This window comes from Ursus arctos, unplaced genomic scaffold (assembly GCF_023065955.2).
Source record: "Ursus arctos isolate Adak ecotype North America unplaced genomic scaffold, UrsArc2.0 scaffold_20, whole genome shotgun sequence".
In the NCBI taxonomy this organism is placed as follows: Eukaryota; Metazoa; Chordata; class Mammalia; order Carnivora; family Ursidae; genus Ursus; species Ursus arctos.
The window spans coordinates 27,726,340-27,749,375 of record NW_026622875.1 but is presented as its reverse complement, the minus strand read 5'-3'; the positions used below and the strand labels follow the sequence as shown (position 1 = coordinate 27,749,375).

Below are 23,036 nucleotides of genomic sequence, written 5' to 3'. Positions count from 1 at the left end.
TCTGTTCCCTGGCAGATGGGAAACAGTCTGGAAAGTATGCACAAACACAGAAAACTGGTCTCTACTGTGTGTGTGTGTGTGTATGTGTGTGTGTGTGTGTGTGTGTTTGCGCACGTGTATAAGTCCCTTTCACCTGCATAAAAGGAGCTTTGTGCTGGGGAGGACAGAGACGGAGGCGCAGAGCTATAAAAGAAGAACAAGTTGATAAGGGGTGGGACCCTCCTCTCAGCATGAGTTCTCATGAGAGGAAAAGGAGAAGGGGAAGACGGAGCACTGTCCTCAAGGGCAAGGGGATCTAACAGGAAGGAAGATGTATGGGTTCAGGTTCCCAGCTGCAGTTGCTCAGGTGGGTCTTGCACGTCTGATAATAGGAAGCAAGAGGGATAATGGCATTGTCCATTGGTACATGAGAGGGAGCCAGTTTTTCACAGGACCAAGTATGGCTTAGAGGGCTTCTGTGAGCTTGTGGTGAGCCACAAGTTAGCTAGGAGTGAGAGAGACAAGCTAGCCTGGCAGGGTGTGGAGAGTGAACTCAGCTGGTCCCAGGAGGTAAGAGGGACAGGCCTGATCCATGGGATGAAACGGACTGTGCCACTGACTAGAGCTGCCACCTCTCTCAGAGTCGTCATCTCTGAGAGAACACCACAACCACAGGACAGCAGTAGCTGACAAAAAGCATGAGTCCCAGAAGCATAGAAGACAAACAAGGGACGCAGCTCTCCCTCTGCAGGGTGACTGTGCTGATGAGTAAAGTTGTTGGATTGTGCTGTATCAGGGAGGAGTGTAAAATGTAAAAAAAGTAAAAATGGAGCTCTGAGCTCCAATTTGATAATCATCCCAAAGGTGGCCAAGAAATCTTGGGGTGGGACTGCATGCACCAGAATCGGATTGTCCTCTGGAGGCTAGGACAGAGCCACGGAGTCAGAAATTAAGGCCAGGTCAAGAAATTACTAAGGTTCCAATTGGCACCCTTGAGTTTTTTACACAGCCATAACTGACTATTTTTTCTGTTACACCTGTTTATAGCCTTTGATGTGAGAAGCCATGGAGGCCTGAAGACCTGGTTGTCATCATAGTGGAAGAGTTATTCTTTATTGAGTGCAATACTAAGGGCCAAGTGCTTTATACCCAGAACCTCATTAAATCCTCACACATCCAGTACATAGCCCCGTTCCAATCCCCATTTTACAGGTGAAGGAGCTGTGATTTAAACAGATGAAGTAACTGGAACCTACTACCAGCATAGGTAGTAAAGGGCAGAGCCAGAATTCAGACTCAGTCTGTGCTGATTCCAAGACCTGGGCTGGCGTTGAAGCATAATGTTTAGACTGCACTCAGCCACATAGCCGGGTTTTCTAGAAAGGAGACAGTGTCTGGACATCCGTGGGTGAGTGCACACATTCACTTTCTGGGGGTCTGTGAGCACTCCAGAGAGGTGGGGTCGGAGCAGGAAGGTATGCTCGATGGTGTGGAATGGTTGCCAGGTAAAAACCCTGCTGTGTGGTTAGGTGCTCGAACCCGGTAACGGTAGCAGAGGCTAGTACTGAGAGAGAACCCTGAAAGTCTTCAAGCTCGAGGCACGCGTCTTCCTAAAGTGATTTTGAAGCAGTTGAGGAATTTCTTAAATTTGGAATGGGTTCAATAAATGTCTGTTAAGTGAGGTATTCAGTTCAAGTTCTTTAAACCTGTGCCAAAGAGCTGTCAACTCAGATCACAAAAGATCATAACATTAAAAGCTCTCTGTTCTGGCAAGCTTCATCAAGCCCTGTGCATTTCCCTATTAAATACTTCCACATCTGTCCTCTCTTTCCCAGGTCCCCACACTGCCTTGCACCTTTATCATATCCAGCCTAGGCCATTCACTGTGATAGCTTTATCCATTCAGCAGGTAGGGATTGAATAGTCCTCTGGGTCAGGCAGGAGGCTCAGTGCAGAGACCAGAGATGAAGAAAATGTGGTTCCTTGTGCTCAAGGAGCTCCTAGACTCAGAGGAAGATGAGCACCTGTGGCACAGACTGCTACTGCCCACCCCGAATCCCTTTCTTCCCTAGTGATAGAATTACTGTTCCATGTGGCTGTCCAGCTGGACCATACTTCCCCAGCCTCCCTTGGGCTTAGGTGAGGCCATGTGACCAAGTTCTTGACAAAAGCATGTGAAGGAAGTGGTATATAACACTTCTGGATTGGGAATGTCAGGCCTGCTTCCTCTCTCTATCTCTTCCCACTTTCAGACTGGCCGGAGCCTGGATGTGCTTGGTGACCAAGTTTCGACCCTGCAAGTTAGTGACATAGCCTAAGGGAATAGCAGAGCAATGACTTAGAAGGACCTGTGTCCTTGAATGACCATGAGGGGCAGGTCTCCTCTGAAAACTGTTATATGGGAGAGAAAAATAAATATCCACAGGATTTAAGCCACTGTATTTGGGGAACTCTTTGTTATAGACACTTAATCCTTAGCCTAACCATAATAGGAGTGTTAAAAAAAAAGTATAACCCAAAGTATTCCTGATGCTATGACAAAAGCAGAAAACTCCGTTCAAGAAAGGCAGAAGGTAGGAAAATTAGAGAAGGTGGAGGAGGCTGCCTGGGAGAGAGCACCCTTGCACTGAATCTTGAAAGATGAGTGTTTTCAGCAAATCTACCTGAATTTCTCATCTACCCTTAATTCTTTTGATTGGCCATTTTTGTTCACATTACTTCTTTCAAGTATATATGCTCTCTTATCCCTACTCTCTACCTGTTAAAGCCTACCCAGGATTCAAGACTCAGATTAAATCTCATTTTCTCCAGGGACCCTTCCTTGATCAGCTCCCCAGAAGTGATATCTTCCTCTTCCAAAATCCTCTGGAACTTAGTCTTTATTATTTATTGATCACACATTTTATATCTTTTCTATAAATATCTGGCACTTTTCAGGAGCCTCCCCAGCATCACACTGTCTAGATGTGTTCTGGGATCCCCCAAGAGTATAGGTATACCCCCAAATGTCTATTGCTTTGTAACAAACCTACCTCAAAACTTAGTGGATTAAAATAACTGTTTTTATTGTTCACAGTTCTAAGAGTTGGCTGGTCTCAGTTGCATGGTTCACACTTAAGGCCTTGAATGCTTTTGCATTCAGATAACAAGTGGGGCTGGAGTCAGCTGAAGTCCTGGCTGGGCTAGGTATTCAAGACAGCTCACTTCTGTGGCTTGCAGTTGATGCTGCTCTCAGCTGGGAAGTCAGCAGGTTCTATTAACCAGAGAGCCCACATTTGCCTTCTCCATGTGACATGGGCCCTCATAATTATAGCTGGATTCCAAGAGGATCGAGCAAAACCCTTGTGACTTAGCCACAAAAGACCCAGAATATCACTCTCATCACATTCTGTTTGGTTAAGCAAGACACGAGGGCCAGCCCAGGCAGAGGAATTAGACTCCACATCTTGATGTGAGAAGCAGCAGGTACATTCAGGGAGATAAGGAATTAATGACAGCCATCCGTGGAGACTATCTTATCATACTGTGTAAACCTGGAATCTGGAGTGATGGTCACTCCCAGATCAAAACTAGTGGTCATCCTGTATTTCCTCATCTACAAATCAGAGCTTCAGGGAGACAGTGCTTCCCCTCCTCCTGGAGTCAATGAGAAGAATTTAATGTTAGTCTGGCATTAACCTGGGATGGGGTAGATGTTCAAATGCCAAGATGTCCACCAAAATCTGGATGGTTCAGTGTTTGTGAGCCAAGAGGTTTCCAGGAGAGGATGGACGTGGTCACGGAGAGAAAATGTCTCTGGTTTAGAGATCAAGTGTTTGCTTATTTGTATTTCTTCTGAAAATCACTTACTACCAATCCTTGCCAACCACCCTAACATGGGGTAAAGGACAAGGATTGCAGCAGAGCTAAAAGTGAGGAAGTGTTACATGATGCTCAACTTGGAGGGAGACTTTAGCTAAGCCCTTAGCCACTCACTTAGTTGAGTTTAGGGCCCAGCACAACATGTCTCCTGTATAGTCTTTGGCTACAGGAAGAGGAGAACATTCCCCCACAAGCTACCACCAGCCACACTGGCCTTTGAACTTTGTGGCAGACAAATAATGACCTCCCAAAAGGGTCCATATCATTAATCCCCAGAAACTGTTTCTGTGTTCTGTTATATGGCAAAGGGGAAATAAGCTTGCAGATGGCATTGAGGTTGCTAACCAGCTGAAGATAGGGGAATATCCAGGATTATAAGGGCAGGGCCAGGGTATTAAAAAGGTCCTTAAATGTGGAAGAGGGAGACGACAGAACAGATGGAGTCAGATAAGGAGATACAGGGAAGAAAGCAGAGGTCGGAGTGATGTGCTTGCTGGCTCTGAAGGTGGCAGGGAGCCAAGAACCAAGGAATGTGGCAGCCTCTAGCAGCTGGAAGAGGCGAAACCTGGATTCTCCTCTAGAGCCTCTAGAAAGGGTCACAGCTTTGCCGACACCTTGGGACCCAAATGGACCCCATCTCAGCTATCAGATGCTCTGCTCAGGAATGGGGCTCAATTTCCCTTGCCCCTCCCTTACCTGTACCCTACATCCCTGCCTTAAGAAATGATTTTTTTTTTTCCTTTAGAGAGAGCGTGTGGGTGGGCGGGAGCAGAGGGAGAGGTAGGGAGAGAATTTTAAGCAGGCTCCACGCCCAGTGCAGTCTGACACGGAGCTTGATCTCATGACCCTGAGATCATGACCTGAGCCAAAATCAAGAGTCAGACACTTAACCGACTAAGCCACCCAGGTGCCCCAAGAAATGATTCTTGCTTTTAAAAACTCAGCCCCTGATTTAGACCTAATGTTTTTAGCTAATGTCCTTCTCTGCCATTGTCATAGCTGGTTAAAAGCTAATATACAAAAAATATTTTTTATAATACAAAAAAATGTAAAACAGATTACTTCCTTTTTATAATCTTCTCACAAAGTACTCCATACTCATGAAATCAGTCTCCACAGCTTCCTGAACCAGAGCTGTACTCAGTACAAAGTACTGCAGGTAAATAGTAGAGCTGAGGTTTGTGGATTATGCCCCAACTTGATTCTTCCAAGGCACCTCTCTGTTCTCCATCCTTGAAGAACTGCTTAAATGCATTATCAGATTCGCTATCTTCATGTCCTTGCCTCTCTCAAACACATTTGCCAATTCATTCCAATCTGGCTTCCATCTCCCTACTCAATGGAAACTGCCCAAGTCTTGGTTGCCTGTTACCACACCCAATGGTTCTTTCTCTTTTTTCAGTTTACTTCACTTCTCAGCAGTATTTCACACGGTTCTTCTTTAGGAAATGTTTTCCTTATTCTCTTCCTGCCTCACCAATGGCTACTTCTTAGCCTCATTTCCTGGCTCCCCCTTCTTACCTGACCTTTGAGTATTGGTGGCCCCAGAGGTCGGATCTGTGTCCAGTCCATTTTTCTCTTGACACTGTTTCCATAAGTGATCTCATCCAAATTTGTGTCTCTTGCTCGTCTCTTTATACCTGTCTTTGTGAGTGGCTTTTTCAGCTCTATGTGTGTCTTTTATAAGCCGGTCGCACTTAATACGGTTCAAAGTCAAACTTGGTTTCCCTTGAATACTGTTCTTCCCCAATATTGCTCACCTCAGTTAAAGGTACCCCTGTTCACCATTACTGAAGCCGAATCCAATCTCCTACCTTTCACTCCCCTCCTTTTTCTAAGCCATTAGCAAGTCACATCTTTTCCATCCTGAAAACCTATCCTGAATTCCCTCTACTTCTCTCTAGTTTCAGCAACTCCTTGGAAAGCTCCCTGATTCCCCACCCTGCCTCCGCTATCTACCACTATCCACATGCTCACACACTTTCCCCTAATCTCTCTCTCCTCACTCCCTACCAATTCTCTACCACTCTTCTTTTTATAGTGTTCATCCCATTCTGCTATTGCATTGCTTACCTCTTGACCTCTGTGTTTACATTTAGTCTCCTCAGGGCCAGGACTAATGTGAGTTGAGTGAGACACTTGCCTTGGGCCCAAAACTAAAGGAAAACTCCGTAATCAAGATAAGTAATATTTTAATATAATATTTTAGAAAGTCAAAATGCAAAAAAAATCATGATGAGCAAAGCAAATTCCAGCATCGTACAGTTTAATTTTACCCATAAATTCTTCAATATGTATCCTTATAGATAAGAACAACAATGAAAAAGCAATACAATTCCATTATCACACCTAATGAAATCAATAATAATTCCTTAATATCCTTTTATATCTAGTTCATGCTCCTTTTTCCTTGATTGTCTCACAATGTCTTTTACAGATGGCTTGTTTGAATTGATTTCCAAATAGGGTTCATGTGACAGTTAATGTTGTGTATCAACTTGGCTGGGTTAGGGGATGCTCAGATGGCTGGTAAAATGTTATTTTTGGGTGTGTCTGTGAGGTTGTCTCCAGAAGACATTAGCATTTAAATCAGTAGGCTGAGTAAGAAGGTCACCCTCAACAGTTCAGAGTGGGAATCATCTAACCATTGAGGGCCTGCATTGAACAAAAAGATAGAGGAAGGGCAAATTTGCTCTCTCTGCTTGGACAGAGACATCCATCATCTCCTGCTCCCAGACATTTTTGCTCGTGGCTCTAGAGCATTCATACTCAGACTAGGACTTATGCCATTGGCATCCCCAATTCTTAGGCCTCTAGACTTAGACTAAATTTTATCACCAGTTCTCCTGGGTCTGCAGATGTCAGACACAGATCATGGGACCTGTCAGTCTCCATAACCGTGTGAGCCAATGCCAATAATAAAGCTTCTCTTATATACATCCTATTGGTTCTGTTTCTGTGAAGAACCCTGACGAATATAGTCTACACATCACTGGGGTTGATATATCTCCTAATTTTATTTGTGCACTTTTTCAAGCCATTTGTGTTTTGAAGAAATCAAGTCACTTATATGTAGGGTATCCTACATATCCTCTGTATTTCCTGTAAACTTGGAATTGGGACTTGATTTCAAGTTCAGGTCTTTTCCTTTCCTTTTCTTTTCTTTTTTTAGCAATAATACTTCATAGATGATGTTGGAGACTTCTAATTGCATCACATCAGAAGACACATAATGTCTATTTGTCTCTCTTTTTGTGATGTTAAGATGGATCAGTGGATGAAATGATGTGGTGTCTGGGATTTACTTCAAAGTATCCAGCGTGGTGATGGAGTGAGAGGAGTTGGGTGCTGTTATGGATGCAATAGGATTGGCCATGAGCTGATAATTGTTAATCCTTGAGTGAAGGGCATATGGAATCCAGCCTATTAATGTCTATACTTTTTATATGTTTGAAATTGTACATAAAAAAGTTGTTTTTAAAATTTGATTACTCACACTGTACCAGTTTGTGTAGATAGTTTATGAAAACAGTTTCTTTCTTGGGGTCTGCAGCTCCAGTGATACATTTGGTCACACAGACACTGTAAGTTTGGGTAACTGACACTGGACTCCTAGATTCAATCAGGTTTTCCTGACTGACAGCACTTTGCAGGCATTGTCACGATTTGTTGCTGGAGAAATTGTGTGCTGGGTGACTCCACTGGAAGAGACTCTTGGACGTCTGTACTTGGTTTCCTCTGGACTTCACCCTTTGTTGAATTTGCTCTGTACTCTTCATCATAATAAACCATAACTGTGAGTATGAAAAAATTTTTTTAATCTGATTACTAAATTCCGATATTGTCAGCCTGCAGACCCATTGGTTATAAAGTTCCCCCTTAGCCTTGTGCCTTATGGTTTTAGCAGTCATTGATGAGCATTGTTCACATCCAATTATTTGTCAGTACAAATCTATGATATTCTAACTCTATCATGCCTCGTATTGGTTAGCAATTTCTGCATAACAAATTACTCCAAAATTAAGTAGCTTAAAACAATGAGCATTATCTCATAGCTTCTGTGGGTCAGGAATCTGAGAGTGGCTTAGCTGGGTGGTTCTGTTTCACAGTGTCTCATGACATTACAATTGATCTACTAACTGGGACTTCGGTCATTTGGGGCTGGAGGATCTGTCTCCAAGTTCACTCACATGGTTGTTGGCAGGCCTTAGTTCTCACTGGCTTTTAGCTGGATAACTCAGTTCCTCACCTAGTGAGGTTCTCTATACACTGTTTAAATGTCTCACAATATGGCAGCTTCCCCAGAATGAGTAATGAGAGAGAGAGAGAAAAGGAGAGAGAGAAGAGAATGAGAGAACAAGATGGAAGCCAAAGTCTTTTATAATCTAATCTCAGAGGTGATTATTAAATTAAATTATTAATTAAATTTAATTATTTATGGTATTTAATATTTAGTTATTAAATACCATTATTTCTATGTGCTGCTGGTCAAACAGGTCAGCCCTGGTACAGTGTAGGAGGGGACTACACAAGGTGTGAGTACCCAGAGTCAGGATCTTTGGGGGCCATCTTGGAGACTGGCTACCACATTCTTTTGCATGTATTAGCTGGAAATCTGTAATGGAAAACTCATCTTCATCAACTACTCAGTTACTCTGAAATACAGTTTTTATAAAAGAGGCAAAATAAATTCTTTATTCTTTTCTTTTCTTTACTACTTTTCAAAATAATGAGTTAATGCCCTAACATCCACTTACCTGACCAATGAATTATTTTTTAATATCATTATGGACTCATGATTTTTATATGTTTATGGTGTTTTAATCAAGTACACACATATATCATTATTTTCTCAAACTTGTTTATTTTTAATATTCAAATTCTTCCATTTTTGATTTAGTGGAAAGTCCTTCCTGTTAGCTATTGTGTGCTTTTGGCACAAACCCAGTAGTCTCTGATAATTTCCTTGTTTTCTGGTATACAAGATATTCCAGGCTTGTCTTGTAATTTCCTGCCCTAGCCATTTCTCCAAAGGCCCTGATTCCTTTTAGTTTTTGGTTTATTATTCCATTTTTTTTTTTCCTTTTTAGAAAATATACAATCAGGGGCGCCTGGGTGGCTCAGTTGTTAAGTGTCTGCCTTCGGCTCAGGGCGTGATCCCAGTGTTCTGGGATCGAGCCCCGCATCGGGCTCCTCCACTGGGAGCCTGCTTCTTCCTCTCCCACTCCCCCTGCCTGTGTTCTCTCTCCCACTGGCTGTCTCTCTCTCTGTCAAATAAATAAATAAAATTTTTTTAAAAATATATTAAAATAAAAGAAAATATACAATCAAATCTATCTATCAATGTAGATAGATAGATATAGATATATATCTCCATATTTCTCCTGCCTTTTTCTTAAAGTAAAGGTAGCAAACTATACACACTTTTCCACTTTTTTGACTTAACAATATATCCCAGAGATTGCTTTACAATAAAGCAGAATATATTGATATTTCTGATTACTTTTTACCCAGTCCCCTATTGATGGACAGGTAATACATTTGCAAGCTTTGAAATGAAAACAAAGCAAAATGAATGAAATGAAATGAAAATAAAAAAGAAAGAGGAAACCACAAAGGAAGAGACGGACAACTTTGAATAAAAAACAATTTTAAACTTCTGTACCGCAACAAAACAATAAAAATAAAATAACCAAAATAAAAAGGCAAATAGACCAGAACAGGGGTGGTAGGGTGGAGTGGAGGCTCTAAGTTGCAACTACCATGGCCAGAAGACTAACATCTTTGTTATATAAAGAACTTATAAAAAATGTTTTGAATAAATAAATAAACCAACAGCTGTGCTAATAAATCATACAAGTGAAAAAATTCCTAGAAACAAATACGGCAAAAGATTAAAGCCTGTGGTAATCACAGAAATGCAAATTACAACAAGGGGAAAGTATGATTTTTGTCCATTACAGTGATAAAATTTACAACAATGATTATTCCTAATCCTGGTGACAGTGCGAGGAGCTGATATTATTGTACATAGTGCTTCTCCACCATGCAAATCTTGGGAAACAATTTGTCAACTTGAACTAAGAGCCATAAAATATATTTTAATACTTTGACCCAATTATCTCACATCTGGGAATTTATCCCAGGGAAATAATCTAAAAGAAGAAAGAAACTTTTTTTGGTGATGTCCACTGAGTGTCACTGACATGTGAGGGGTTCTGGAGGACCTGGCCCTGAATATACAATGCTCCCGGTGGGTGGCATTAGGAGATGCTTCTCTCTATAAGCATGTGTTTGCATCAGGTGATGTACATGGCAGCTTTGACATTTTGGTTGAAGAATGAGTAAGTGTTTTCTAGGGAGGATAAAGATGAAGACCATGGGGAATAAGAGGTTTTGAATCTCTACCACCGTAAGACTGAGAGAAGTGGAAAACGAATTAACAAAGGACTATGTGAGACTCCACGTCCAAGCAGTGCAGCTTCAGGGCCTAAACGGCTGAGTGCCATGTGGAGCAAGGACGGGAGTATTCTCCTACCCTCTTCCCTCTGCCATAGACCAACAGACTGTCAGGAAGCAGTTCTTAGCAAGTATTCCACACGGCTCTGGGCGGCAGAGGTAGTATGTCCCCATATGTGTGTCAGGCATAGTGCCTCACATACAGCAAGCACTCAGTGTATATTCCTGAATGAGTAAAAGAATTGGAGTATCCATCACCCCCCTGAGGATGCTGAGAAGGAGCTGAGGCTGATCTGATTGGGTGGGGATGAGAGCTGAGGCAGTGCATGAGTAGGTGGAGGTCCGGATCTGACAATATGGCAGTATCAGTGCCAGTGTGGCTACAACTATGAACATAGTGAAACTGGGAAGTTCTGCTTATATTTATAATACTGAAGTACTGGAAACAATCTAAATGTCTAACCATACATTATGGAATGTGCAATTAACAAAAAGTTATGCAAACATAAATTTGCATTAAAGATGGCTCAACGGTACTCTCAATTTTCTTCTTCCTGGACACATGGAAGGCTACATTTTCCAGGCCTCCCTCCCCACACTCTGCCTTGCTGTAAGATATGGGAAGTAATGACTAGGAAGTGATAAATATTCTTCTGGGCTCAAGCATTAAGAGCCCATGTGTGAGTCTCCATCCCAATTAAGGAGAAGAGTGTGTGTTCAGATGGAAGTGCCATAAGGTTCAAGGTGGCTTCATCTCTAAGTCACCACATGGTGGATAGCTGCACGAGAGTCACTAAGGTCCATAGGGGAAATTGGGCAAACAAGGAATAAACCCTTATTATGTTAAGTTTCTGAGATTTGGGTATTGTTTGATACTGAAGCATAACCTATCCTATACCTAAGAGGCAACACAGAAAATGTTTCAAGACACAATATTTAGAGAATGCAAACTGACTTTTAAGTATGGACAAAGCAAGATGTTTCTGTTACCATACTGAGGTTATGAGTGTTACCTTTGCATTTTTCTTCTTCACTCCTAAACTTTTTTTTTTATTGTTGCTCTACTGTCTTTATAACTAAAAATAAAGTAATGTGAAGGAAGAAGGAAGAGAGGAAGAAAGGGAAAGAAATTGGGAAGCCCCTGCTCCCTCTCTCTCATCTCTGAGCCCCAGGGTGCCATTGGCTTCCTCTGAACCATCTAGCAGCTCTACACAGACAGCTTTTATGTGATAACAGCTATGTGTGAACACTATCAAAGCTTATATACATTATGTCTACACAGAAGTCTATAAAGTAGGGTGCCTGGGTGGCACAGTCAGTTGTGTGTACAACTCTTGATATCAGCTGAGGTCATCATGGTCTTGGGATCGTGAGATCAAGCCCCATGTTGGGCTCCGTGCTCAAGATGGAGTCTGCTTGAGATTCTCTCTCCTTCTCCCTCTCCCCCTCCCACTTTTGCTCGCTCTCTCTCTCTCTAAAAATAAAAAAAATAAATCTTAAAAAAAAAATTTATAAAGTTGCTGCTACAATGATCATTTTACCAGTGTGGAAATTGTGTAAGTAATTCAGTAAGTAAATTCAGCAAAGTTGTCGCTTGCTCAAGGTTACGTATTAAGTTAGTGGCAGATCCAGGATTCAAATCCAGGGCAACCTTCCTTGTAACCAGCCTGTCCATCTCTACAACTTAGCTGACTGGTAGACCCGGAAAAAGTATAACTTTTGGAAGCTTCCCTTATCTTTCTGCCTCGAAAATCCACTGCACTTTCTTCCCTACCTCCCACATGATAGCCTGCTTTCTGTTTCCTTAGCAGAGCTAACTTTTACCTAATGTTTGTATCTTAATCTGTTTGTGAACAACAGAGAGGCAGCAGTAATGGTTTCCTATTGTCTGTGGTGTGGCTGCAGAGATCCATGTGGAACCGGTTGTGTTCTTCCTCTCCCCAAGGCCCTGTCAAAGGAAGTGTGATGTGACAATGAGATTTGCACCAGGTAGAGGCAAACAGAGCTGCTGAAGTCCCAGTTATGCCTCTTATGAGCTCTACGACCTTAGGCAATTCTCTTCACATTTCTGAGCCTCTGGTTTCTCCTTTATAAGAATGTCATAATCTCTGCCTACTTCTTGTGAAATCCACATAGAAAAGTTCTTTAAAAAGTGTTAGTGCCAGAGAAATGAACGGTAATGTTGTTATTTTCCATAGCAGATATGGGATCAGGACATGGAGAAGGAGGAGACATAGCTGGTGCCTGCATTAACTAGAAAACGATCTTATTTCCCTCACTGCTATCTGGTCTGGTTCAGGTGCTCAGAGCTGGCTCACATTTGATCTCTTCCTCCTGCATAGCCAGGGCTCGTTTAAGTTCCCTGAGACGTGAAGTGGATGACGAGATGAGTATCTGTGTTTGAGCAAACCCTTCATCCACTTGTGTTTCTCACCCTCCTTCCCCAAGATTGTCTCTAGGAAGAGACATCTACTTCTTATCTAATAACTATATGCTCTCCCACATTTCCTAGCCCTCCTGCAATTATGTGGAGCCATGTGACTGATTTCAGACAAAGGGTTGTGGGTGGAAATGATGCCCCCCACTTCTAGGCTGATGCACTTAAGAACTAGCATGTGTCCTCCATCTCTCTCTTCCCTTGCTCTGAAGAGGGTGACCAGATGGCCCAGCTACAATTCAGAAGACTCCATTGGTCTGGCTCTCTGAGACTCAGTATATAGACCCTGCCAATTGATTTTGGACATGTATCATGAGCAAAAGGTAAATTCTATTTCATGTTGACAAGATTTTGAGGCTGTTTGCTGCCAAAGGAAAGCCTCTCCTCTCCTGGATATAGACTAGGGCGTGGGTGATTGATTCTCTGCAGAGAATCTGAGCATGGGAAAGGACACAAGGAAGATGTTTCATGGCATTTGCTCTTGGCAATGAGAGCCTCCAAATTACTCCTGTTTGGCATATGAAGAACATAAAGTGTGTTTTTAGAACTATTACTCATTCATTGAAAATATTAAAAACATAAGTGGCACAGAGAGATAGAGAAGGGGGGGAGGAGGGAAGCAGGGATAGAAAGAAAGAGAGAGGAAGGGAGGGTGAGCTGAGCCAATCAGACCATTCCAGTCTTTTGATGATGCCCCTGAAAAGTCCTGGTGAGATGTGGGAAGGCAGCCAAAGGGGGCGTTGAGCAAGATAAGTAAGTGGGGAAAGATTAGAGCAAGCCTGCAGAGAAAGAAAAACAAAACAAAACCCCCTTGTTTCTGGGCTTTCTTGGCTGTGCTTCTTGCCCTTGGTTTCATCATTGGTTTGACAAATATTTATTGATGTGCCAAGCAGAGTTCTGGGACTGGATATCCAGCTTGAACAAAACACAATGCCTGCCCTCGTAGACCATACGTTTTATTGGGCAGCTGGAGAACAACCCAACAGATATGTGTAAATGTGGTATGTTAAAGATGACACGTGATGGAGAAAAAGCAGGGGGAGGTGATAGAGGATAGGACGGCTCCAGTTTTTAAAGGGTGGTCAGAGAAGGCTTCACTGAGAAGGTAATCCCATCTGAACAAAAACCTAAAGAAAGTGAAGGAGCTAGCAATGTGGCTATCTGAGAGAAGTGTGAGCCACAACAAGGAAGCCAGTGTGGCTGGGTTGAGTGGCAGAGGAAGAGGGCGGTAGGGGATGAGATTCAAGAAGAACCAGGGAAGGCAGATCAAGGTAAGGACTTTGCTCAGAGATGAGAAGCTATTGTTGGATTTTGAGCAGATGGATGTTATGAGCTAATTTACGTTTTATTATTTTATTCATTTTGTTTCATTTTAATTCCGGTTAGTTAACATACAGTGTAGTATTCATTTCAGGTGTACAATATAGTGATTCAACACTTCCATGTAACACCCGGTGCTCATCACAAGTGCACTCTTCAATCCCCATCACCTGTTTCACCTCTCCCTGTACCCACCTCCCTTCTGGTAACCATCAGATTGTTTTCTATAGTTAGGAGTCTGTTTCTTGCTTTGTCTCTCTCTCTCTCTTTTTTCCCCCTTTGCTCATTTGTTTTGTTTCTTAAATTCCACGAGTGAAACACTGGTATTTGTTTTTCTCTGACTGACTTATTTCACTTGGCATTATACTCTCTAGCTCCATCCTTATTGTTGCAAATGGCAAGTTTTCATTTTTTATGGCTGAATAATATTCCATTATAGATATGGATATATATATATATATATACACACACACACACATGTACTACAACTTCTTTATCCATTCATTTATTGATGGACACTTGGGCTGCTTCCATAATTTGGCTATTGTAAATAATGCTTCTATAAACATAGGGGTACATGTATCCCTTTGAATTAGTGTTTTTGTATTTTTTGAGTGAATACCTGGTAATGCAATTAATAGGTCATAGAATAGTTCTATTATTAACTTTTTGAGGAACCTCCATACTGTTCTCCACAGTGGCTGCACCAATTTGCATTCCCACCACTGCAAGAGGATTCCCCTTTCTCTGCATCCTCACCAAAACCTGTTGTTTCCTGTGTTAATTTTTGCCATTCTGACAGGTATGAGATGACATCTCATTGTAGTTTTGACTTGCATTTCCCCAATGAGTGATACTGAGCATCTTTCCATGTGTCTGTTGGGCATCTGTATGTCTTCTTTGGAGAATGTCTGTTCATGTCTTCTGCCTGTTTTTAATTGGTTTATTTGTTTTTTGGGTTTTGGGTTTTATCAGTTCTTTATATATTTTGGATACTAGACCTTTATCGGATATGTCATTTGCAAATATCTTCTCCTATTCAGTAGGTTCCCTTTTAGTTTTGTTGATTGTTTTCTTCTCAGTGCAGAAGCTTTTTATTTTGATATGGTCCCAATAGTTTATTTTTATTTTATATCCCTTGCCTGAGAAGACCTATCTAGAAAAATGTTGCTATGGTTGATGTCAGAGAAGTTACTGTCTGTGTTCGCTTCTAGAATTGAGCTAATTTATATTTTAAAAAGATGACTATGGTTGCTACATGGATAGGATTGCCAGATTTAGCAAATAAAATTTAATCATGTCCAGTTAAATTTGCATTTCAGATAAATGAATAATTTCTAAGTAGAAATATATCCCATATAGTATCTGTGACATCTTTATACTAAAAAATGACTTGTTGTTTGTCTGAAATGCAAATTTAACAGTGTCCTGTATTTTATCTAGCAATCCTATACACGGAGAAAGATTAGGGCAAGAGGTGAAAGCTGGATCAGCTTGGGTGTTGCAATAAACCAGGCAAAAGATGAGAGTGGTTCAGACTGGGGTGAGGGGTGGTGATGGTGAGAAGTTTTGGTTGAATTCTAGTATATAGGGTCCCCCGTGTATTCTCTCTCTCTCTCTCTCTCTCTCTCTTTCTCTCTCTTTCTCAGGCCTTTTCTGTGAACTAGTTTGATTCATTTTGCAACCAAAACTTGGGAGGATGTGGTTGGGGGCCTTCTGCCATAGGGGAAGGATGTGGGTTTAACCACAAGTTTCATATAGTTTTAGAGAATCCATGAAAATAGAATTAGTCACTCAAAGGTAGAAAGGAGCCAAAGGCCAGTGACAGTCTTGAAAGAGCTCCTTCCCTCCCTACTCAGGGCCATGGTGATCAGCCCCTGGGGAGGTAAGAAAACACACTGACATGACACTTCCTTTTTGGTTTCTTCTCCTTAGCTTGGCTCTAGCAGACACCTCTTGGCTGGAAGAAGAGTAGAAGATGGCCTGTGGGGGAATGGTGACAGTAAGTGGATCTTTTTTTATTCAGTATTTTTGTTCTGTACTCAGATCTGTTGTTCTGAGCCAATATGCTGAGGACTTTCTTAGAGAACAGGCCAACCTCTTCTGGATTGTTGGAGTTGGCGGGGGGAGGGCCCCTACAATGTGTGCTAAGTGCTAGGTGTGTTACTCACCGCAAGCCAGAGCCAGACATTATCACCTTCTTTTCCTGGTGAGGAACTGGCACAGAAAGGTTCAGCAACCCCCCCAGGGGCACTTTGCAGGACTCACCAATTTCCCATCATCATTACTTATAGAAGCCAACAAAAATCACTTCAGTGCTGATGAACTGAGAGCTTGAGAGGAGAAGATATGGCAGCTGTACAGTTTCTATTCCACGAAGAGTTTCAGACCAAGTGTTTGGTCAATAAGAGACCCACATAAACATAATCCTTACCAGCTGGCTTCCCTCCCTGCCTGCCTCCTGCTTCATTCCTTCCATTGTTCAGCAAAAGTATATTGAGCAACTTCTATATGCCAGTTCTATGCGAGGCCCAAGGATTCATTGGTAAACAAAAACCCATCTGTGAAGTTGAAGTTTGAAGGAAGAGGGTAGTTCCTCAGGTCAGAGGTGAGAGATGGGGGAATTGTTGCATGAGGAAAGCTAGTGCCAATGCTGTGTGGCAGGAGGGAGGGTGGATAATAGCAGGGGGTGGAGGAAGGCTGGAGTGGACACAGGCAGATGAGGGATGCTGTGGGAGGGTGTCCAGCAGGTCATGATTAAGGACTTCAGTTTTTATCCCAAGAGCCAGGAGATGCCATGGAAGTACTTTACACAGGACTGTGACATGATCAGCTTTCCATTTTGAAAAGATAAAACCCAAATGTCTGTAACTGGAGAACGGGTTAGATCAGTTAGGATACATCCATGTAGGGAATACCAGGCATCTGTTCAAAAGAATGAATATAATAGCATGATCTCTAAAAATATGGTTTAAAAATATGAAATACAGGGGCGCCTGGGTGGCACAGCGGTTAAGCATCTGCCTTCGGCTCAGGGCGTGATCCCGGCGTTATGGGATTGAGCCCCACATCAGGCTCCTCTGCTATGAGCCTGCTTCTTCCTCTCCCACTCCCCCTGCTTGTGTTCCCTCTCTCGCTGGCTGTCTCTATCTCTGTCGAATAAATAAATAAAATCTTTAAAAAATATATATGAAATACACAACACTGCATTGTGGGACACCTGGGTGGCTCAGTCAGTTAAGCGTCTGTCTTTGACTCAGGTCATGATCACAGGGTCCTGGGACTGAGTCCCACATCAGGCTCCTTGCTAGCGGGGAGCCTGCTTCTCCCTCTGCCTGCCGCTCCCCCTGCTTATGCTCTCACTCTCTCTGACAAGTAAATAAATAAAATCTTAAAAAAAAAAAAAAAGAACCCTGTGCATTGTATATTATCATTTGTGCAGGAAATACATATATATAAACAGTTGATTCTTGTTATTCATGGTAGTTACATTCTATAAAGTTGCCACAAACACTGAATTAGCAGATACTAAACTGTTGCTCCCAGGGGAAATACAGGGTTAGGTTCCTGCCAGCATCGACTGATCAATACATATATAACCTGATTTTATGTGTGTTTTTGTTTAAGGACATTTTATTTAATATATATTGTTGATTTATAAACATTGAACTCTCGGCCAGCAGCAGCACTATGACTCACTCCTGGAAGTTCATCCAGCACATGTATTTTCTCCAGAAGACACATCATAGCCTTCCTGCTCTAGGAACACTAGACGACACTTTAGCACTGAGATTGGAGGCCACTTTAAACAGTGAAATCATCAACAAAAAGCACAAAAATGTGAAAAATGTGGCACTGAATAGGCTGCAAAAAGGACAGTTATTTATAGCATGAGAGCCGAAATCAGGAGGCAGAACGCCATCTCCTTTGACCTCAGCTGGGATCATGTGTGTTGGGCAACTCAAGTCTTCGCATCTCTGTAAAAGTCTGCAGATGACTGTGGACGTGCTAGAATATTGCTGTCGGGGTTAAAATTTAGCAAGTAGTTGAATTTGCAAATATGGAACCTGCGAATATGAACGTCAACTTTTTAGGGAAAATAATCTCAAGCTTATACATTGCAAAAATGAAAATAATATAAGAATATTCATCGGTACTTTACCCAGATTCACCTGTTGTTAACATTTTACCCCATTTGCTTTATGATTTATGCCCTCTGTCCCCTCTCATATACAAACACACACACACACACATTTTTTTTCCTGAGTCATGTGAGAGTAAGTTATATGCATAATGGCCCTTTACCCCTAAATATGGCAGTGTGTATTTTCTAATAAGGAATTCTCTTGCATAGCCACAGTACACTTATACCAACTTTGATAACTTTAACATGAATACAGTGCTTTTATCTACCAGCCTTCTTAACTCTGGAACACATTTAAAAACCTTTCTTTGTGTGTTGTGATATTGGTGCTTGGTAACCACCACTTTTTAAAAGCAATATTTTGGGTTTATCTGATGCTTCCTTATAGTCTGGTTATGCATCTCCCCCAGAACCCTGTATAGGTGATGACATACAATATATTTCTGCTAAAGCACATGGAGTATCTGTGGAGGGAAGCTAAAGAAACTAGTGTCAGGGGCGCCTGGGTGGCACAGCGGTTAAGCATCTGCCTTTGGCTCAGGGCGTGATCCCGGCGTTCTGGGATTGAGCCCCACATCAGGCTCCTCCGCTACGAGCCTGCTTCTTCCTCTCCCATTCCCCCTGCTTGTGTTCCCTCTCTTGCTGGCTGTCTCTATCTCTGTCAAATAAAAAAAAAAAAAAAAAGAAAGAAACTAGTGTCAGGGATTGTCTTTGGAGAAGACAACTGGGAGTCTGGAGGAGAGACTGGGGAAGGAGAGTGACTTTTCATCGTATACACTTATTTGAATTGTGTACTAGGCGTATGTGTAGTACCTTTTCAAAAACTAAGTTCTAAAAACCCTGGAAGGTCAGTGGGTCTAGTGTTATACCCCTCATTTTCCATATGGAGAAACAGGCTCAAAGAGGGTAAGTGTGCAGCAGGAAGCCTCTCCTCTGGGTCTGTGGGCCCTATGGTGAGTGCCATGCCTGCCGTCCCTCAAACTGCTCCTCTGAAACTAGGCATATGCAGGTTGCAGTGAGTGCTGGAAGAGAGGAGAGTGAGGGCGGATGTAAGACAAGGCTTCCGGAAGGAGGAGACCCCTGAGCTGAGTGCAGAGAGGTGAGAAGTTAGCCTGTATCCGAGGGTCCCAGGACTAGAGGATGGAAGGAGGAAAGGGGAAACAGGAAGGAGGGTATTTCAGACAAAGTGCCTTGGATCCAGAGGGTAGCAGGCTTTCACGTGCATACTACCCAATCAGTTCTGCAAAGAAAATTGGGATCTTCCCTAGCAGACCCACCCTGTTGTGTAGTGAGGAAGCCTGGGCTTGCCTTTTAACAATAGACTGTCTCTTCCCATTCAACAGTCTCTTTTCAATCTGAGTATTCAATCTCCTTGGAGTTGAACTCCCTCATGTGGCTGGTTTCCATAGACTCTTGGAAAACACTCTGAACTCTGTCCCTTTCCCTTCCTCTCCTCAAGATGTCATCTGGCTATCTGGGTTAATAAGGACCTTTAGCATATCCCCTGAAGTGGGGACCCTCAGTACCCTCAGATCTTCTGGACCTCTGCTGATTTCTGTGAGGAGAGGGGCATCACTCCTGTCAGTTAACATGAGAGATGAGACTGGTCCCATATGGCATCCTGGGGCAATGTGCTGCCAGGGCCAGCTACATAATTTGCAGGACTCAGGGAAAAATAAAAACACATGATCCCCTTGTCCAAAAAGCAGGGGAAAAGTACTAGTACAGGTACTAAAATTTTAAAGTTTTCCTTTTTCTTTTGAGGTCTCTCTCTTTATTTGTCATGGTGTTTTTTATTTGCTATTTAATGACATTTTAAATAAAGCAAAATTAAAATTTCATACTATTACTATGACCTTTACCATTCGTCTTTATATTGTGCAATACCAGTTTTAAATGCAAAATTTAAAAGCATTTAACTCATATGCAAAATCACAGGAATTATACAATTTGTATTTTGTAGATTGGGCAGGCATTTGTATTTTACTCATACCCAAGAGTGGAAACATTGTATAAAGCCAGCACTTTAATTTTACCTCTTGATGTGTTCACATTGTACCAACATTCTCTACCTTCACCTTACTGTCTAGTAAAGAGGGGCTGAATGTCAATAAACTATGGGTTGCCCTATCTTTTATCTGTCATCATTTTCAAATGAGTAATTGACTAATACAAGGAAGTAACACAAGTAAATAAGGATACAATAGGTCCTTGGTCATTTGTGTTTCTTAGAATGCCACTCCCTTCTTTCTGCATATCAAACAAGTTCTGGTTCCAATGGAAAGCATGTCTTCTTAGAGCTGTCAGCTCCTGCTTACTAAGACATGGACATAACATGCTTACCTTGTGCTTGCTTGGAATCTTGCCAAAATCCCACACATTGTGGGTCCACTGGAAATCTGTGCTCCCAGTACATTGCAAACACTATATACATATGCAAATGGGTGGCAAGGAACAGGAGGCTCACATATTGCACATCCTCCATAAAATCAATTAAAAATTGAAAACAGGGGGGCACCTGGGTGGCACAGCGGTTGGGCGTCTGCCTTCGGCTCAGGGCGTGATCCCGGCATTATGGGATCGAGCCCCACATCAGGCTCCTCCGCTATGAGCCTGCTTCTTCCTCTCCCACTCCCCCTGCTTGTGTTCCCTCTCTCGCTGGCTATCTCTATCTCTGTCAAATAAATAAATAAAATCTTAAAAACAAATTGAAAACAGGAATAGCAAAGAATTAAATCAATGCTTGCATGGAGGCCCTATCAGAAAATTGTGTGAATCCGAGCACACGATAAGCATTTTATGGAAGATGTATAGCAGGCATGACCTGCGTTGTTTTAGAACAAGGTCTGCAAGGACCAATGACACACATATCACACATATCTTCTCTGCTCATGTATACACTCCGTTGACCCATTGGATTTCACTTACAAAACACAAGTTCAAAGATAACATTATTCAGAATTTTAAGGTGGTGACAGTCATAAAATAAGTGTGGACTCTTCTGAATGAGGGGATTTAGGCAATCGCACAGGTCGCATGTCCATGAAGATGGGCATGGGGAGGGCTGCCTACTTCTGTTCCCTGCCCGCTGGGTGTGGTGGATAGAATGGTTCAGCTTCAGCAGCCACCTTGGCCCATGTGGATGAGGGCCACATCTAGGAATAGCAGAGAGAAAAGATGGGATGGACCTGGGTTTCTCACACTTTACCAGCCCTGGATAGCCAACCTGCAGGCTTTTACATGGCAGAATAAATCTGGGTGTGTGTGTGTGTGTGTGTGTGTGTGTGTGTGTGTGTGTTCTTTTTTTTTTTTTCTTTAAAGATTTTATTTATTTATTTGAGATAGAGATAGCAAAAGAGAGCATGAGCAGGGAGTGGGGAGAGGGAAAAGCAGGATCCCCACTGAGCAGGGAGCCTGACACGGGACTCAGTCCCAGGACCCCGGGATCATGACCTGAGCTGAAGGCAGACGCTTAACCAACTGAGCCACCCAGGCACCTCCTGTGTGTGTGTTCTAAGCCATGATTAAATTGTGCATTTTTAGACTACTATGAAGCCAAACCTAATCCTATCTGATAGAGCACCTTTGTGTCCCTTCACCTGGGATACAGGAACTTCTGGATCCCTTGCAAGCCACTTGGAAGCCATGAGGAGCCAGAGACGTGACCTCTGGCTCAAATATCCAGCTATCCAGCTAACTCCAACTGTGACTGCTGAGCCATTTTTCTGTGCCATGTCTGAAGTGCCCTCCTGTGGGGTTTGTCTTGGATGACAGGTTGTCAAACTATATGGCCCATGGGCTAGCCACCTGTCTCATAAATAGAAATTTTAGGGGTACCTGGGTGGCTCAGTTAGTTACGCATCTGACTCTTGATTTCGGCTCAGGTCATGATCTCAGGGTTGTGAGGTGGAGATCTGCATGGGGCTCTGGCCGTGTGGGGAGACTGCTTAAGATTCTCTCCCTCTCCCTCCACCCCTCCCCTCCGTCCACTCGCACATGCTCTTGAGTGTGCTCTCTCTCTCTCTCTCTCAAAAATAAAAGTTTTATTAGAGCACAGCCACACTTATTCATGTAGATATTGTCTATGGCTGCTTTGGGGCTGTACTAGCAGAGTTGAATAGTTCCAAGATAGTAGTTACTTTTGGCCTTGGAAGATTTCACTGTCTAAGAATGCCACTGGTTCCCCCCACGGTCCATCTAACCCTGAGGGTTTCACCACCTTCCTCCTCTTTTTCCTCTTACAATCCTCAGGCCAGAGACTCAGGCTTTCCAACCGGTATGCTGGTAAATATTTAACAATGGGCTCTCTGGGAGGACAAAAAGCCCTCATGTATAGAGTGTGACCATATCTGTGGTGTAAATATTCCCAGTATGGCTAATTTCAAGCTAACAACACAACACCAATGAGGAGTTGGAGAGAAAGGAAGACAATCAGCTCTAGGGAGCAGTTAAAGACAGTTTCAGTATGTCACTGGAGCCACTTCCTTTACATCTGGCCTGGGCTCTTACCCCAGTTTTGCATTTAATGGAACCCTAAACTCTAATCAGCCAGGCCTGGCTTTTGCCATACTAATTGCAGCTAAAGGAATTTAGAGAATTTAGTTTCCTGGCTTTCAGCAGATTTTCCCTTCTACTTTGTCAAGGTTTATAATATTTACATTCTGTTCTGTTCATTTCGTTGCATGTTTTGTCTACAGATTGAGTCTAAGATATTAAACCCCATATAAATCACATTATTGTAACATATAATTACAATGTTATAATTGTGTAAATATTGTTTGCTGCAGAATCAAGCCCTGTGACTGGAGCTCTTAAGAATGAAACAGCCTTAGATTA

The 23,036-nt window shown here is 42.5% G+C and overlaps 1 long non-coding RNA gene across 7 annotated transcripts in view; it reads left to right on the top strand.

Annotated features, from left to right (window-relative positions):
- Positions 1 to 23,036, top strand: part of LOC113253957 (uncharacterized) — a 96,831-nt gene that overhangs the window by 10,112 nt on the left and 63,683 nt on the right. For 4 of the 7 annotated variants that reach the window (XR_008960667.1, XR_008960666.1, XR_008960668.1 and 1 more), the window contains exons 2-3: positions 7,494 to 7,636; positions 15,992 to 16,058. This is a non-coding gene — a long non-coding RNA (uncharacterized LOC113253957). Of the gene's footprint in view, positions 1 to 7,483; positions 7,637 to 12,948; positions 13,060 to 14,754; positions 14,859 to 15,991; positions 16,059 to 23,036 lie in introns of all 7 variants that reach the window. The other 3 variants (XR_008960665.1, XR_008960664.1, XR_007189130.2) reach the window with 3 other exon arrangements.